The sequence below is a fragment of the Nerophis lumbriciformis genome, linkage group LG26 (assembly GCF_033978685.3).
Source record: "Nerophis lumbriciformis linkage group LG26, RoL_Nlum_v2.1, whole genome shotgun sequence".
Lineage (NCBI taxonomy): Eukaryota > Metazoa > Chordata > Actinopteri > Syngnathiformes > Syngnathidae > Nerophis > Nerophis lumbriciformis.
In genome coordinates this window covers 36,649,916-36,662,500 of record NC_084573.2, presented here as the reverse complement: position 1 = coordinate 36,662,500, position 12,585 = coordinate 36,649,916, and positions in this window count along the sequence as shown.

Here is a 12,585-nt window from a genome sequence, read left to right as displayed (position 1 = left end):
AAACCTGGCAAAGCCGTCTGGCGTTCAGTCTGTCGGTCCTGAAAGAACCCCACGGCACAAGACGTGTCACAAACGCTAACGTTAATTAGTTGTGCAAATACCTTTTACAACATTAACAGTTACATATACTATGTACAAACCAACAATTAACTTTCACTTTAATCATACTATCATTGTTGTGTTATTAAGCAAAATAAGCAATACTTTTACTTTTGTTGAAATGTTTACACTGTACACTTTTTTGTATTGGATGTTTAGCTTTATTTTTGCACATTTTAGCAAATAAGCAATACTTTTACTTTTGTTGAAATGTTTACACTTGTTACAGAATATTTCCGTTTTGCACTTTTTTTGTATTGGATGTTTATCTTTATTTTTGCACATTTTAAAGCAAAATAAGCAATACTTTTACTTTTTAAATGCTTATACTATTGCAGAATATTAAGATTTGCACTGGATGTTTACTTTTATATTTGCACATTAAAAAGCAAATAAGCTACTTTTAATTTTGTTAAATGTTAAAAGTTTTAAATGTTTACATTGTTACAGAATATTTTGTCATGTTGTTGTCAATGTTGACTGACTAGTGGCCATACTTTTTTTTTTGTAAATAAAAGCCATGCCTTTTGAAAAAACTGGCCTACATTTATTTTTTCCTCTTCATTTTAAATAAAAAAAATAATCGGTAAAAGGAAAAACAATCTATAGATTAATCGAAAAAATAATCTATAGATTAACCGATTAATCGAAAAAATAATCTATAGATTAATTGATAGAAAAATAATCGTTAGCTGCAGCCCTAGCTGTCGTCCAGCGTTCTGTTTTTGTGTACTTTGCAGCCAGTTCAGTTTTAGTTTCGTTCTGCATAGCCTTCCCTAAGCTTCAATGCCTTTTCTTAGGCGGCACTCGCCTTTTTTTTAATTTTTGGTTTAAGCATTAGATACCGTTTTACCTGCACACTGCCTCCCGCTGTTTTTGACATCTACAAAGCACAGACACATTATTTTTATTTACCACATTATTTGCGCGTTATAATTACTGGTTTTCAAAAAATATTTTTAACCCAATTAGGTGAAATGACATCATCTCCCACGGCACACCAGACTGTATCTCACGGCACACTAGTGTGCCGCGGCACAGTGGTTGAAAAACACTGGTTTAATAGGCAGCGACTACCATAGGCTCCTTTGTAAGCAGACTTCCATCCATCCATCCATTTTCTACCGCTTATTCCCTTTGGGGTCACGGGGGGCGCTGGAGCCTATCTCAGCTACAATTGGGCGGAAGGCGGGGTACACCCTGGACAAGTCGCCACCTCATTGCAGTGTAAGCAGACTTTTGATCGCAATTATTTACTAGTCTGAATGCATTTAGAAAAGACAAATATATGTGTTCTTCTCTTACATAAAGATTGTGAATGATAGGCAACATTTAAAAAAAGTTCAGTTCCCTTTTAAAAAAAAGTGTGCAGGACAAAGCAGCGAACTGTTCCCACCCCCCCGAAAAAAAGCTGGAGTGTGAGAACATTTCAGGTACTTAAAAATGACCATTGAGTCATTGAAGGCGATGGCTCACGCATTTGCAAAACCTGCCAAAAGAAAGTTGCGGCTAAAGGGTTTAATACGTCCAATATGGGGCTGCTTTACACGCCAAAGTAAAGGTCAGGCCTAATAACTGACTTAATTTATGTTAGGGAAGTTACTTAACTTTTTATTAGCCTTCTTTTTTACATGACACGATGACATCATGCCAACACCATATTGAGAGAATATTCTTTCTTTCTTTCTTTCTTTAGTTTATTTGGAACATGAACACACTTACATCATAATACATCACACAATTTCATATCATTTCATTTTACATCATGCCCGAAAAGGAGTAGGAAGAAGCAAAGCTTATTTAATCCTACCCCTTTCCCCACTTCAAAGCGTTTACAAATATATAGAATCATTTACTGACCTTTTTATATAATAAAATAACATCTATGAATTAGTATACAACAGTTTTGTAATATGTAATTAATTAATTAATTCAGTCATTATTAACATACTGAGATGAAGAATATCTTATTTTCAATAAGGTTGAAAGTATTTCTCATAATTCTTCTTTTTTGTACTCTGTAAGCACTATTATTTTGAACAACCTCTTAAACTGGATCATATCAGTACAATTTTTAACTTCTTTACTTAATCCATTCCATAATTTAATTCCACATACTGATATGCTAAAAGTTCTAAGTGTTGTACGTGCATATAAATGTTTTTAATAATTTTTTCCTCTAAGGTTATATTTCTCCTCTTTAGTTGAGAAGAATTGTTGTACCGTATTTTCCGCACCATAAGGCGCCCTGGGTTATAAGCCGCGCCTTCAATGAACGGCATATTTCAAAACTTTGTCCACCTATAAGCCGCCCCGTGTTATAAGCCGCATCTAACTGCGCTAAAGGAATGTCAAAAAAACAGTCAGATAGGTCAGTCAAACTTTAATAATATATTAAAAACCAGCGTGATGTGGGCGCGCATGGAGTCGTATATCAACATGGACGGAGCTGCGTGAAAAAAGCCACCCGGCCTCTTCGCGTAAACTTCCCTTAACCACTCGCTCATCTTTTCTTCATCCATCCATCCCTTCGAGTTAGCTTTTATGATGACGCCGGCTGGAAAGGTCTCTTTTGGCAAGGTCTTCCTTTTGAATATCACCATGGGTGGAAGTTTCTGGCCATTAGCATGGCAAGCTAGAACCACAGTGAAGGATGACTTCTCATTCCCTGTGGTGCGAATATTCACCGTACGTGCTCCCGTTGTATCCACAGTGCGGTTCACAGGAATATCAAAAGTCAGTGGAACCTCGTCCATGTTGATAATGTTCTCTGGCCGGATCTTTTTTTCAGCTATCTTGTTTTTACAATGTGCACGGAAAGTAGACAGCTTTTCTTGAAAGTCTTTAGGCAGTTTCTGTGAAATAGTAGTCCGTGTGCGGATGGAGAGATTGCGTCTTTTCATGAACCGGAAACCTGTCGCTTAGTAGGAGCCATTTTGTGGTCTTTACAGATGTAAACACACAAAGGAAATGAAACGTAATATCCGCGCGCTTCTTCTTCTTCTACGCGGGCGGGTGGTTGCTTACAGTAGAAGAAGAAGCGCTTCCTGTTCTATGGGGCGGGTGCTTACCTTGGCGGTTGCTTGCGTAGAAGAAGAAGCACTTCCTCTTCTACGGGGAAAAAAGATGGCGGCTGTTTACCGTAGTTGCGAGACCGAAACTTTATGAAAATGAATCTTAATATTAATCCATATATAAAGCGCACCGGGTTATAAGCCGCACTGTCAGCTTTTGAGTAAATTTGTGGTTTTTAGGTGCGGCTAATAGTGCGGAAAATACGGTACATTCTTTGGTAGCAGGTTATAGTTTGCTTTGTACATCATTTTAGCTCTTTGCAATTTTACCAAATCACCGAACTTTAATATTTTTGACTTAATAAATAAAGGGTTTGTGTGTTCTCTATATCCAACATTATGTATTATTCTAACTGATCTTTTTTGTAACACGGTTAGCGAATGTAGCGCACATTTGTAGTTATTTCCCTACATTTCTGCACAATAACTCAGATATGTAACACTAGCGAGCAGTAGAGAATATGTAGTGATTTTTGGCCCAGGACATATTTTGCTTTATTCATTATTGGAATGTTTTTTGCCACCTTATGTTGTACGTTTTGTATATGAGATTTCCAGTTCATTTGATCATCTATTAATACTCCCAAAAATCTAGTTTCTTTTACCCTTTCTATGTCTACTCCGTCTATTTGTATTCGTGTATGATGCTCTTTTCTACTATTACCAAATAGCATTATTTTAGTTTTACTGAGATTCAAAGATAGTCTGTTTTTGTCAAACCATCTTTTTAATTTGTTCGTTTCTTCTGTTATTATTTGTATTATCTTCTGTGTGTTCTCTCCTGAACAGAAAGCAGTTGTGTCGTCCGCAAATAAAACCAACTTTAAGTCCTTCGTAACCTTACAAATGTAAAGATAATTAAAGCTGCAAGCAGCATTGGTCGGGCCCGCGTATTTGGCAGGTGCTAGTCCTAAGTGTCCCAATACTTTTGTCTACTTTTAGTCTGAAGTGTCCCAAGACTTTTGTCTAGTGTACCTACCTTGTCTGCATTGTGTGGGCATGTTGGTGCTTCCTGCTTTTAAGCAGCCATCTTAAAAAAACAGCAGCGCAGCGGGTCTTTGAAGGGTCATAAAATCAAAACTGGAGCAGGTATTAAAACGCTGTTCTGTCATTTTATACACAAGGGTTTAATCTCTCTCCTGTGTTAGTTTGAAGCCGAAACGACAAACGTGCTCGGAGGAGTTAGATTTTGAAGAAAGGTGACCGTTTTTTACAAAAATTTTGTTTTGAAGGGGGAATAGCAAACTTCCTGTAGATTTTTGCTGGGGGGTGTTAATTTATGAAATGTAGGTCTAAGTGAGACCTACAAAGAGGTTTTTGTTTCATGTCTCTCCGACCTTCCCAGTGGGAGTTACAGGCAGTATTGTCAGTTTTATTCAAAAATTGCGGTAGAGCACAATTTTTAGATTTGGGGTTAGGTTTTTTCATTAGATCACAATTTTAGCCAGTCCTGATGTGTGTGTTCAGTTTGGTGAGTTTTGAAGCATGTTAAGGGGGTCAAATTACAGCTCAAAGAGGCAAAAGTGACTGTTTTTAGTACTTTTTTGTCTTGAAGGGGGAATTGCCAACTTCCTGTTGATAGAGAATATACCATTATGAAATCTAGGTCTAAGTCAGACCTACATAAAGGTTTTTGTTTAATGTCTCTCCGACCTTCCTAGTGGGAGTTACAGGCAGTCTAGTTGGTTTTTTTTCCTAGGGGACGCTAGAGCGCAATTTTGAGTTTTTTGGTTTGGTTTTTTTATTAAAAGGCAATTTTCGCAGGTCCTGATGTGTGGGTCAAATATGGTGAGTTTTGAAGCATGTTAAGTGGGTCAAATTACAGCTCAAAGAGGCGGTCGGTATAATAATAATAAAGAATTAAAGCTGCAAGCAGCGATGGACGGGACCGACTTTGACGGCACATAAAATCCAAACCGAAACAGTAATTAAAAACTCTTTGGTCAACTTTTAATCAGAAGGGTTCAATCTCTCTCCTGTGCTAGTTTGAAGCCGACACGACAAACGCGCTCAGAGGAGATAATGTTTGAAAAAAGGTGACCGGTTTTTACAAAACTTTTGTTTTGAAGGGGGGATTGCAAACTTCCTGTTGATTTTTGCTGGGGGTTGTCAATGTATGAAATGTAGGTCTAAGTGAGACCTACATAGAGGTTTTTGGTTCATGTCTCTAAGACATTCCTACTGGAAGTTACAGGCAGTGTCTGAGTTTTCTTCCTAGGAGCAGTTGTGTCTGTGTTTTCTTCCTTGGGCGCGCTAGAGTGCAATTTTGAGTTTTGGAGTTGGTTTTTTTATTAGATCGCAGTTTCTGCCAGTCCTGATGTGTGTGTCCAGTTTGGTGAGTTTTAAAGCATGTTAAGAGGGTCAAATTACAGCTCAAAAAGGGAAAAGTGACTGTTTTTATTAAAATGTTGTTTTGAAGGGGGAATTGCCAACTTCCAGTTGATTTTTGCTGAAGGATGTCAATGTATGAAATCTAGGTCTAAGTCAGACCTACACAGAGGTTTTTGTTTCATGTCTCTACAACATTCCTACCGGAAGTTATAAGCTGTTTTGTCTGTGTTTTTTCCCAGGGGGCGCTAGAGCGCAATTTTGAGTTTTGGGGGTTTGGTTTTTTATTATATGGCAATTTTCGCCAGTCCTGATGTGTGTGTCAAATATGGTGAGTTTTGAAGCATGTTAAGGGGGTCAAATTAGAGCTCAAAGAGGTGGCGGAATAATAATAATAATAAAACGCACGAAATACAATAGGGTCCTCTGTCCCAAAGGGACATTGCGGTCCCTAATAATAATAAAACCTTACAAATTCAATAGGTCCTTATGTCCCATTGCATAAGGACTCCCTTTGGGAGTCCTTATACAATAGGCCATGCGGGCCCTAATAAAGATTGAACAATCTTGGTCCCAGTATTGATCCCTGGGGTACACCACAGGATATATCTAGCCGTGTTGACATATTTTCACCCATCTTCACATATTGCTTCCTGTTGGTTAAATAACTTCTTACCCAATTCAATACCAAACCTCTGATGCCATATCGTTCTAATTTTCGTATTAAAATATCATGATTAATTGTGTCAAATGCTTTTGTTAAGTCCATGAATACTGCGGCCGCACATTCTTTACCATCTATTGCATTGGTTATTTTGGTTATATATTGATATTAGAAACACTTATTGTTTGTTTTCTATACTTGAAGGCTTCACGCCACTGCCGTTCTTTTTTTAAATGTCAAATAGACTATTGTTATTTATGAGCATATTTATAAGCACACTAACACAGTATTGTTTGTTTTTGATGTACAGTACTGGAAGGCTTTGGCCACTGCTGTTTTTATTTAAATATACAGTACGGTTATATATATTTAGACTCTGCAGCATCGCGTGGACATCGGGGGCGGTACCACTGGATTGGCAGACCGGGGTGGTGGTTCCTCTCTTTAAGAAGGGGAACCGGAGGGTGTGTTCTAACTATCGTGGGATCACACTCCTCAGCCTTCCCGGTAAGGTCTATTCAGGTGTACTGGAGAGGAGGCTACGCCGGATAGTCGAACCTCGGATTCAGGAGGAACAGTGTGGTTTTCGTCCTGGTCGTGGAACTGTGGACCAGCTCTATACTCTCGGCAGGGTCCTTGAGGGTGCATGGGAGTTTGCCCAACCAGTCTACATGTGTTTTGTGGACTTGGAGAAGGCATTCGACCGTGTCCCTCGGGAAGTCCTGTGGGGAGTGCTCAGAGAGTATGGGGTATCGGACTGTCTGATTGTGGCAGTCCGCTCCCTGTATGATCAGTGTCAGAGCTTGGTCCGCATTGCCGGTAGTAAGTCGGACACGTTTCCAGTGAGGGTTGGACTCTGCCAAGGCTGCCCTTTGTCACCCATTCTGTTCATAACCTTTATGGACAGAATTTCTAGGCGCAGTCAAGGCGTTGAGGGGATCTGGTTTGGTGGCTGCAGGATTAGGTCTCTGCTTTTTGCGGATGATGTGGTCCTGATGGCTTCATCTGGCCAGGATCTTCAGCTCTCACTGGATCGGTTCGCAGCTGAGTGTGAAGCGACTGGGATGAGAATCAGCACCTCCAAGTCCGAGTCCATGGTTCTCGCCCGGAAAAGGGTGGAGTGCCATCTCCGGGTTGGGGAGGAGATCTTGCCCCAAGTGGAGGAGTTCAAGTACCTCGGAGTCTTGTTCACGAGTGAGGGAAGAGTGGATCGTGAGATCGACAGGCGGATCGGTGCGGCGTCTTCAGTAATGCGGACGCTGTATCGATCCGTTGTGGTGAAGAAGGAGCTGAGCCGGAAGGCAAAGCTCTCAATTTACCGGTCGATCTACGTTCCCATCCTCACCTATGGTCATGAGCTTTGGGTTATGACCGAAAGGACAAGATCACGGGTACAAGCGGCCGAAATGAGTTTTCTCCGCCGGGTGGCGGGGCTCTCCCTTAGAGATAGGGTGAGAAGCTCTGCCATCCGGGGGGAGCTCAAAGTAAAGCCGCTGCTCCTCCACATGGAGAGGAGCCAGATGAGGTGGTTCGGGCATCTGGTCAGGATGCCACCCGAACGCCTCCCTAGGGAGGTGTTTAGGGCACGTCCGACCGGTAGGAGGCCGCGAGGAAGACCCAGGACACGTTGGGAAGACTATGTCTCCCGGCTGGCCTGGGAACGCCTCGGGGTCCCACAGGAAGAGCTGGACGAAGTGGCTGGGGAGAGGGAAGTCTGGGCTTCCCTGCTTAGGCTGCTGCCCCCGCGACCCGACCTCGGATAAGCGGAAGAAGATGGATGGATGGATGGAGTACGGTTATTTCTTCACAGCTGATAATGCCATTTAAATTCTGTGCAAAAAGATGTTGAACCACATTGTTCTTAAATACTTGACACTTTAACAGTGTCTATTTTCTTTTATCTTTATTGTGGTATCGAATGTGTTTCTATAATTGTGGGAATTCAGAGGTGTCGGTATTGACTACTGAAAGTCTGGTATCGTGACAACACTACTTTTTAATGAAAAATGACACTAGTACATTACACTAGTACTAGTATCATTTTGTGAATTTTTTTTAATTCGAAAAACCAAAACAAATACCTTTTGTGAAAAAAAGTTTAAATAAAAATTAAGGTAATGTCTTGTCATATTTTTCCCCGATATATTCTAAAAAACAATATTTGGAAAATTGTGTGGATAATCATTGTGTGAATATCATTTTCATTGAATTTAATCTACCGTATTTTTCGGATTATAAATCGCAGTTTTTTTCATAGTTTGGCCGGGCTCCAGTGCAAGTTATATATGTTTTTTTCCTTCTTTATTATGCATTTTCGGCAGGTGCGACTTATACTCCGGTGCGACTTATACTCCGAAAAATACGGTATTAAAATAAGATAAATAAATAAAAAACATTTTCTTGAATAAAAAAGAAAGTAAAACAATATAAAAACAGTTACCGTATTTTTCAGACTATAAATCGCAGTTTTTTTCATAGTTTGGCCGGGCTCCAGTGCAAGTTATATATGTTTTTTTCCTTCTTTATTATGCATTTTCGGCAGGTGCGACTTATACTCCTGTGCGACTTATACTCCGAAAAATACGGTAATAAAATAAGATAAATAAATAAAAAACATTTTCTTGAATAAAAAAGAAAGTAAAACAATATAAAAACAGTTACCGTATTTTTCGGACTATAAGTCGCAGTTTTTTTCATAGTTTGGCCGGGCTCCAGTGCGACTTATATATGTTTTTTTTCCTTCTTTATTATGCATTTTCGGCAGGTGCGACTTATACTCCGAAAAATACGGTACATTTTTTACATATACAATAAATAAAGTAAATATAGAAAACTGGCACAATTTAAATTTAATTAGGTAAGTGCTTAATAGTTTCTCTGCTGTCATTTACTAACCCCGTTTCCATATGAGTTGGGAAATTGTGTTAGATGTAAATATAAACGGAATACAATGATTTGCAAATCCTTTTCAACCCATATTCAGTTGAATGCACTACAAAGACAACATATTTGATGTTCAAACTCATGAACTTTATTTTTTTTTTGCAAATAATAATTAACTTAGAATTCCCAAAGTAGTTGGGAAAGCGCCTGTTCACCACTGTGTTACATGGCCTTTCCTTTTAACAACACTCAGTAAACATTTGGGAACTGAGGAGACACATTTTTTAAGCTTCTCAGGTGGAATTCTTTCCCATTCTTGCTTGATGTACAGCTTAAGTTGTTCAACAGTCCGGGGGTCTCCGTTGTGCTATTTTAGGCTTCATAATGCGCCACACATTTTCAATGGGAGACAGGTCTGGACTGCAGGCGGGCCAGGAAAGTACCCGCACTCTTTTACTATGAAGCCACGTTGATGTAACACGTGGCTTGGCATTGTCTTGCTGAAATAAGCAGGGGCGTCCATGGTAACGTTGCTTGGATGGCAACATATGTTGCTCCAAAACCTGTATGTACCTTTCAGCATTAATGGCGCCTTCACAGATGTGTAAGTTACCCATGTCTTGGGCACTAATACACCCCCATACCATCACAGTTTTAACTTGCACTTACAGATGTAGCGACCAACTGTAGTTACTGACAGTGGGTTTCTGAAGTGTTCCTGAGCCCATGTGGTGATATCCTTTACACACTGATGTCGCTTGTTGATGCAGTACAGCCTGAGGGATGGAAGGTCACGGGCTTAGCTGCTTACGTGCAGTGATTTCTCCAGATTCTCTGAACCCTTTGATGATATTACGGACCGTAGATGGTGAAATCCCTAAATTCCTTGCAATAGCTGGTTGAGAAAGCTTTTTCTTAAACTGTTCAACAATTTGCTCACGCATTTGTTGACAAAGTGGTGACCCTCACCCCATCCTCGTTTGTGAATGACTGAGCATTTCATGGAATCTACTTTTATACCCAATCATGGCACCCACCTGTTCCCAATTAGCCTCCAAATAAGTGTTTGATGAGCATTCCTCAACTTTATCAGTATTTATTGCCACCTTTCCCAACTTCTTTGTCACGTGTTGCTGGCATCAAATTCTAAAGTTAATGATTATTTGCACAAAAAAAAAAAGTTTATCAGTTTGAACATCAAATATGTTGTCTTTGTAGCATATTCAACTGAATATGGGTTGAAAAGGATTTGCAAATCATTGTATTCCGTTTATATTTACATCTAACACAATTTCCCAACTCGTATGGAAACGGGGTTTGTACAACCGATTTAATGTTTTTCAACACACTCATCAGTAATACGTTTTCTCCAGGACGTTTCAGTTTCTCTCCAAACTTCCTCTCCCTCCTGCACCCGGCCGCTCACTGTTAAAGACAACAGATGATTAGATTAACACGTACCACCTGTGAAATCTAATCACCTGCCAGCTGTGTCTCGCCGTCAGCCCCTACTCGATGGTGCTCGTCCTCAGCACCATGGACAGCAGCGGTGATCTTTTCTCCTGCAAGCGCGCTGGCCACACCTCCCCCCACAGATAGTTATAGTGCGTAACTTTGTGTACTAAATATGACATTATCATACAGTCGTGGTCAAAAGTGTACATACACTTGTAAAGAACATCATGTCATGGCTGTCTTGAGTTTCCAATCATTTCTACAGCTCTTATTTGTTTGTGATGTAGTGATTGGAGCACATACTTGTTGGTCACAAAAAACATTCATGAAGTTTGCTTCTTTTATGAATTTATTATGGGTCTACTGGAAATGTGAGGGTCAAAAGTATACATACAGCAATGTTAATATTTGCTTACATGTCCATGTGATGTCAGATGAAACAAAAATTGAGCTGTTTGGCCACAATACCCAGCAATATGTTTGGAGGAGAGAAGGTGAAGCCTTTAATCCCAGGAACACCAAACCTACCGTCAAGCATGGTGGTGGTAGTATTATGCTCTGGGCCTGTTTCGCTGCCAATAAAACTGGTGATTTACAGAGAGTAAATGGGACAATGAAAAAGGAGGATTACCTCCAAATTCTATCAGGACAACCTGAAATAGGTGAAATGACATCATCTCCCACGGCTTACCAGACTGTATCTCACGGTACACTAGTGTGCCGCGGCACAGTGGTTGAAAAACACTGGCTTAACAGGCAGCGACTACCATAGGCTCCTTTGTAAGCAGACTTTTGGCCGCAATTATTTACTAGTCAGTAGAGATGCGCGGATAGGCAATTATTTCATCCGCAACCGCATCACAAAAGTCGTCAACCATCCGCCATCCACCCGAACTAACATTTAATCAAAACCGCACCCGCCTGCCATCCGCCACCCGCCCGTTGTTATATATCTAATATAGACGATGCAAGGCATTAGTGAGGTTATAAAGCTTTTGCCTGTTAAAGAAAGGAGACTGATCCAATGTAGCAGAGACATTCAATGCGTGCCACGCTGTCACGGCCCAGACGCACACCAGTGCGCAATCATCTGGGAGCCGCGCTGAGCGCACCTCCAAGCGCGCTCGCGCCACTCAAACTGCTGCAGGCAACTGCGTTCTATCTCGTTTTAACATCCTGTGGCACTCTTCTGGGATCACGGCGGACGAAACTGCTCATGCTCAGGGTGTTTGTGGAGGTTCGGGGTTTTGCACTAATGTGATGCACCATGTTAGATGTCCCGGTTTTGTGACTGTCGTAGACATAAACAGCGTCGCAGCTCTTGCAAATCACGTAGCCAGCATTACTATCATCCTGATTTACAACCTCATAAAAACGAGTCCACGCTGAACTTTTCTGGCCTTTTTTTCCCCCTGGTCTTTAGTATTCCCTTTTTTAGTTTGTCGCGTACCACGTTTGCTGCCGGCGTTGCCATCTCTTTTTTTTTTTTTTTCTGTTGTGGCATATGCTGCAGGTGCCTACTCGTTTTTCGTATGTGGGTAACAACATTTAATTATGTATATATATTTCCGAATTGGTTTAACTGCCACCCGCCTGAATCTATTTCAAATCTAATTTTTTTTTATTTCAACCGCCCGACCCGACCCGCGGATAAAATCTAATTTTTTTAAATTTCAACCGCCCGACCCGCGGATAATCCGCGGACTCCGCGGTTGTGTCCGCAAACCGCGCATCTCTACTAGTCAGAATGCATTTAAAAAAGACAAATATATGTGTTCTTCTCTTACATAAAGATTGTGAATGACAGGCAACATTTAAAAAAAGTGCAGTTCCCCTTTAAAAAAAAAGTGTGCAGGACTAAGCAGCGAACTGTTGCTGCTTTGCTTTGACATTGTGACTTTTGGTATTAGTGTTCCTGCACTGCAAAAAGTCAGTGTTCAAAAACAAGAAATAAAAAAATGAGGGGTATTTTATTTGAACTAAGCAAAATTATCTGCCAATAGAACAAGAAAATTCGGCTTGTCAAGACTTTCCAAAACAAGTCAAATTAGCTAACCTCAATGAACCCAAAAATACCTTAAA